Consider the following 6,389-nt stretch of genomic DNA (forward strand, 5'->3'; position numbering starts at 1 on the left):
GCATTTGCATTTAGCAAATGTTTGTCTCCACAAGAGTCGTGCTGCTGTTCAAGCAGGCTTTGAACAGACTTAATGTTCACATTTTAAAAACAATGTTTAGTAGGTCCGGCAGTGAATGAGATTAAGCACAAAGCAGTGCCAACAACATCAAATAATATGCTTTTAAGGTCTATTCTTATATATGACTCATGCATGAATGTTTGTTTATTGCCTCTAATTGATCTCATTTGATTTATTGCAGAAGTGGGATCTCTGACACAATGCTTCTCAGCTGTGTTTCTGCTGTGGTGTTTTTAACTCCATGGTGGGCTGACCTCTCAGTGAACTGGATTTCTGAGTGTGGTGATTTTGGCTTAACCAGTATGACTCTAATTCATTTTCAACCACCAGCTCACCCTTTCTAACAGTGACATGGGTTACACAATTGAGAATCAAAATATCTATGTGCAATGAGGTAATGGTAGAAATAAAGACAAATAGTTGCCAGATTTCACAATGCCGAAACAATGATCACAATTTTAGGATTCATATTTTACATAAAAAACATTGAACTTCTCTTTCATTGAAAAATAAATATCAAACAAGTACTTATTATAGCTATTTTACTTCTCTGTGTTACATTTCTTACAAAAATAAGTCATTCCTACAGTCTGGCAAACTAAACAATTGTATGTGCCTATTTGTGAAATGCTTTGATCAGATTACACATTTTGACAATCTGGGAAGTTTTTGGCAAAACACTTGAAGGGGTAGTTCATCTAAAAATGAAAAATCTGTCATTATTTCCTCACCCTCAGGTTGTTCCAAACCTGTAAAAATTAATTGTAGGGAAAATAAACATCATGGGAGTAAATGGGGGATGAGAAATGTTTGGTTACTGACATTCTTCCAAATATTTTCTTTTGTGTTTAGCAGGACAAAGAAATGTATACAGGTTTGGAACAATCTGATAGTAAGTAAATGATAACAGAATTTTCATTTTGGGGTTAACTATCCCTTTAAGTATCTTAATCCTGTCAACAAAATAATCTTTGATAGCAACGTTTCATAAATCTTATTCAGTAAACTCAAAATAATGGATTACTCTGGAAAAAACTGTTTACTCAATTTATTTTATTACCTGGGGGAACATTTTGCAAGTTGCAAAATTGCCTTTTCTTTTTCATTCCCATACAGTATACGCATATTTGGGAAAATTAAAAGTTGACAGCAACAGAAATCGTTCTGTCATCAGGTAATTATCTAAATATAATATTTAGGCTTCATTTTCTTTCACTCTTTTTCCTTCCATTTAAATCTCTCAGCGGTCAATCTAACTGTTAGATTTTTAAAGTTCATGTACCTAAATATGTAATGCAGTGATGTATAAGTTTATGTGTGTAATGTCCTTGGCGTGTAGACATATTGGTGTTTATTCCTAATCCTGTCTCTGTTTTGTTTCTCTAAGCACTATGTCTGTCAGCCCCTGTAGTAATTATAGTGAGACTGAAAGCCTGGCTCAGGACAGCCCTCTCCTTAAACATCCTTCAGACTGCTAGACCCAAATCCTGACACGCAGCCAAAACCATTTCCCTGCCCCTTCACTTCTTTAAAAAATATCTCCCTCTTTTTCTCTTCCTTCTCATCTGCTCTCTTTCTTTCTCCCTTCTAGCCAGTTTAAATTACTCCAAACCCAATAAGTGACTGTCTTCAAGGTGGTTTTTACTGTAATGTTTGCTTGTCCTTTATCGTATCATTTTCAAGTCTAACATGTTAAGTCCGGACGGGTTTTCCTTTTTTACAAGTATGAGCGATGTATTTTGTGCAGAAATAAGCCACTGAATACAGTTCTGCATTTCCTGTCAATAGCTCTGTAGCAGAAAAATCAATATGGTCCCCACTGAGCCAGACAGAGTTCTGCCGTTCATCTCCAGCCGTTATCATCTCGGACAATGCAAGCCATTCTTCAATACATTCTGAAGGTAACAAAGTTTTGTGTCTGTGTGTGTTTCTCGAAAAGTATGTACTTTCAAAATCCTTGGTAGCTTAGTTACATCATAGACTCCAGTCTCTCTACTTTTTTCTATCACTACCACGCTTTTTCTGCTGAAAGTCGCATTGAGTCCTGTATAATGCATCTTTTAAACTATTTTCAGCACAAACATAATTCAACATTTTAGATTTTGTATTTGAATGTCAGGACAAATGAGATTCCTATGGCAGATAAAGTGTTTGGATGCAATCCATCCCCTGCCAGCTCTCTCTTTCTTTCTCACCTTTGGTCTCACTCTCTCTCTCTCCACAGGAGGATCGGATGTTCTCAAGCCTCCAGGAGGGCAGTCGGCCGGCAGACGGACTGGCTCCACACTAGACCAGGCATCTACATACAGCAAGACAGTTTCACTAACCTCAGCTAAACATGTTTGCTGCTACCAAACATTCTCACACAAACAAACGCTTGTTATCTTATTTTAATTGAGTCTTTTTTATTTTAATACTGAATATTGATACACACTGTATGAAATGTATTATAATAATCTATACTATTCTCCCCACAGAGAAAAGGATCAATACATAAAGTAATTCACTTTTGGTTTAATGGAAATATACGAGCCTGATATTGATGGATGGGTAAAAGAGTAAAGGTATGCAATAGACATGCATGTTTTTTTTTGTTGCCTTTGAGATGAAATAAGACTATCCATATACAAATCCATAACATTCGGTCTTCGATAAACCAATTTTATGACTTATATTTTATAACTTATTGATGAGGTTTATACTCCAGAAGACAATTAATTATGTGTGAACCACATTAGTCTGTGTTGTATACTATTTTTGAAGGCTAATTTTAAACACCATTCTTCTGCCATCACATCTATGTATCTCTCATCATCACCTGCTACATCATCATCGTCTCTCGCAGTGAAACCAGAGTGGGAGGCATTCCTTCTTAAAATGGCTCCCTGTTCCTCTTTCTCATCCTGTCGTGTTATCGAAGCAATGTGTCAGGCCTGTCATAGGGTCCCTCAAGGATAAAGTATCATAACTACAGAAATAAGTGTCTCCATACGATTAAGATCCTAACACCTCACGTCACGATTATAATAGCAAAAGCTCTTTCATTTCAATTAATAAAATCTTGAAATTGCGACATTAATTATTGTTTTCTGGTACTCGTAAAACGGGTAAATGTAGCCTTTTATTGTTGGTTGATCATGTATGGTCGCCCTCAATTCACCTGCTGCCACCTAGCGGTCTGTGTACAAACAGCATGTCAGTGAACCTCACGGAAGGAGCAGGACAATCCTCTGGCATCGTGTTTTGGCGACCGGCCACGCAGCTAGTCAATATTTTCCTGGAAGACACATTAGATGTGAACGCTCACTGGAGCCATGCAACCTCAGATGTTTTCCTTTGCCGTTTCTGCTTCCATTCATGAGGAATTGGAGCTCAGCCGAAATAGCTGTGTGATACATTAGTGATTTATAACTGTACAGTATTGTTTAATCTTCTAAATTATACTAGCAGACACTGGAAATGTTTCCACGGTTTTATAATCGCTGTCTAACCATGATGAATATTTTCAACCTGAGATATGTGGGAGATAAGTTTATGTTCATTATAATGTAATAAAATACTCTTTTACTCTAATTGCCTTGTATTACAAAGAAAGTTGTCTATGTTTTGTGTGTTTGGCAGGGTGAATATGTTAAAGGGATAGTTCACCCAAAAATGAAAATTCGGTCATCATTTACTCTGTATACATGTATTTGTTCTACTAAACACAAAGGAAGATATTTGTAACAATGTCAGTACCCAAACAGATCTCATCCCCCTTCAGTCCCATGAAAGGGGGATGAGATCTGTTTGGTCCAAATATCTTCCTTTGCGTTCAGAACAACAAAGAATTGTATACATGTTTGGAGCAATCTGAGAGCGAGTAAACATTGACAGAATTTTCTAATATATTGCATTAGTTTGAAATAAAGTATGATGCTTAATAGCGTATAAGAGTATCATATTATCAGGCTATATCTAATGTGTATATTCAAGTAAAGACTACACTTTTTAGCTTCCATGTGTGCCTAGAGTTATATTTTAAAGTCTGTTTTTTGCATTTCAAGAATATTTGGAGTTTTCAGTAAACACAACAGTGTTTAACTGTGGATTAAAGGGCGTTTGTAAAGCCCCTTCAGACCCCACCCAAGAGTACCAGAGCCAAGCCCTGCATCTCCTCAGACAAAAAAAACTTCCAACTTAGCTCTGTACACTGTGGTAGGCTATATGAGACCAGTTCTTTTGATTGCACTTATGATTTTTGTTGTCCTTATGTTGTCCCAATTGCTTCCATTGTTTACCCCATCTGTAAGTCGCTTTGGATAAAAGCGTGTGCTCAATGTAAATGTAAACTCACTCTAATAGACCAGCCTGCTGAGAAAGGTACTTTATGGGGTTGGTAAATATTGCTTTAAATTGTCCTTCAAAAGTCCCTGTCATTTGAAATGAACAGATACGGCTTTGAAATAAACATGAATAGACAGATGAATTAATAAAAGTATAAACATATGATGTACACTTTCTTGTCGCTAACGTCAATGTCAAACATTTGCCACCAGATGTCGCTGACAAGCTTGTGTATGCAAATCCGCCATAGAATCCCTAGTATCTGTACTGCTACGTCAGCTGATTCTTGATAACGTTGTTTTGCTGTTAAAACAAATACTTGTAGTATGTAATATTTATTTCTATGTAATTTCCCCTCCATGCTAAACAAATCTTTAAGTGTTCGGTTTTATTAAATGCTGCGCAGATCGATCAGCGCATGACATCAAAGTACCGCGAGAACGATGTGACACCTATTGCTTTAGAATCGCTCTCGCGGGATTTTAATATTACACGGAGCGGCGTATGTAGTAAACAACCCAAAATCTAAGTGATGGGCCAACAATATTGCAAGTGTTAAAGTCTATTCGCCTTTACAAGTTTAAGTCAGCGTTTGTTAATCCCTGTCATTCTGCAGTCAATGTTTCCAACACTCAGGTGGCGTTTTGCTGTGGCTCATGCATACTAAAACCATCACACATCACTTTCAGCACATCAGCATGTGAATCACAGTAATCCACACATGGGTGTAAATGACCTAAAGGGCCTATTTCAGTCATAAAATATATACTGCCCTGGCTGGGTCTGCACTCTGTTAGTCAATGTAACTCACACAGATATACTCAAAAGTGAGTCACCGGTTGTTTTGCAACACAGCACAAATCCAGAGTGTCACATTACATAACCTTGGAGTGTGGGCTGGTGTTGAGTGGTGACCAGATTATCATAGCCCTCAAAGTTTATCAATGTCCTTCTGCAGACAATCGAGGTGACATGACAGGTTACAGTAGCATGCAAATTAACTCAGGCAATCACATGTTTGGATCTTACATTTGTCTTTTTGTTACCACAACACATTTTTATAGCCATGAGAAATGCAGTACATTACTTCAATTTCCTTTATCTTTAGAAGACAAACTTGGATCGGGTGGGTTTAAAAGAGATAGTCACCCCAAAATGTTGACATTTTTCATCACTCACTACTTCTCACTACTACATCTACTCTCTTGTTTCTGCCAAACACAAAAGAAGACATTTTGAAGAACATTGGTAACCATACAACTCCATCCAGGGTGTATCCTGCCTTGATGCCCGATGACTCCTGAGATAGGCGCAGGCTCCCCGTGACCCGAGGTAGTTCGGATAAGCGGTAGAAAATGGATGGATGGATGCTAACCATACAACAGTAGCCCTATTAACTTCAATTGTTTTGACACAAAACAAAGAACCATTGAGACATTTATATTTTTCCTCAGAATAAAAAGTTTGGGCTTTAATTAAAGCGCCAACGAGCCGTTTTGGTGTATGGTTCTCCCATGTGGTTGATAAGCGCAATTGTCTGTTATAAATGTCGTAAATATTGCCACAGTATAAGGTCTCATGTGAGCAGCGTAATACACGTGAATTTGCTATTATCATACTACTATGAGGTTATACACTGCAAAACATGACTTTCTTACTTAGACTTTTTTCTTATTTTCCAGTGAAAATGTCTAAACATTCTTAAATCAAGATGCATTTTCTTGATGAGTAAATTGACCTGAGAAAATAAGTCTTGTTTTTAGTAAAAAAATATGAAATTTCAGTGAATTTGTGCTTAAAACAAGCAAAAATATCTGCCAATGGGGTAATAAAAATAATCTTGAATTAAGGTTTACCTTTTTCTTAGTCACTCAATTCAAGATTATTTTTCTTACCCCATTGGCAGATATTTTTGCTTGTTTTAAGCACAAATTCACTGAAATTTCATATTTTTTTTACTGAAAACAAGAATTATTTTCTTAGTCATTTTTTGCAGTGTACTA

The 6,389-nt window shown here is 36.8% G+C and overlaps 1 protein-coding gene across 2 annotated transcripts in view; it reads right to left on the reverse strand.

Annotated features, from left to right (window-relative positions):
* The window catches only part of lctla (lactase-like a), a 32,266-nt gene extending 29,107 nt beyond the window's left edge, over positions 1–3,159 (reverse strand). For both annotated transcript variants that reach the window (XM_056751576.1, XM_056751592.1), the window contains exons 1-2: positions 2,879–3,159; positions 2,256–2,359 (exon numbers count right to left, since the gene is read on the reverse strand). The gene's annotated coding sequence lies outside the window, so the exon portion shown is untranslated. The remainder of the gene's footprint in view (positions 1–2,255; positions 2,360–2,878) is intronic.
* Between the last annotated feature and the right edge of the window lie 3,230 nt (positions 3,160–6,389).

Source organism: Triplophysa dalaica, chromosome 1 (assembly GCF_015846415.1).
Source record: "Triplophysa dalaica isolate WHDGS20190420 chromosome 1, ASM1584641v1, whole genome shotgun sequence".
In the NCBI taxonomy this organism is placed as follows: Eukaryota; Metazoa; Chordata; class Actinopteri; order Cypriniformes; family Nemacheilidae; genus Triplophysa; species Triplophysa dalaica.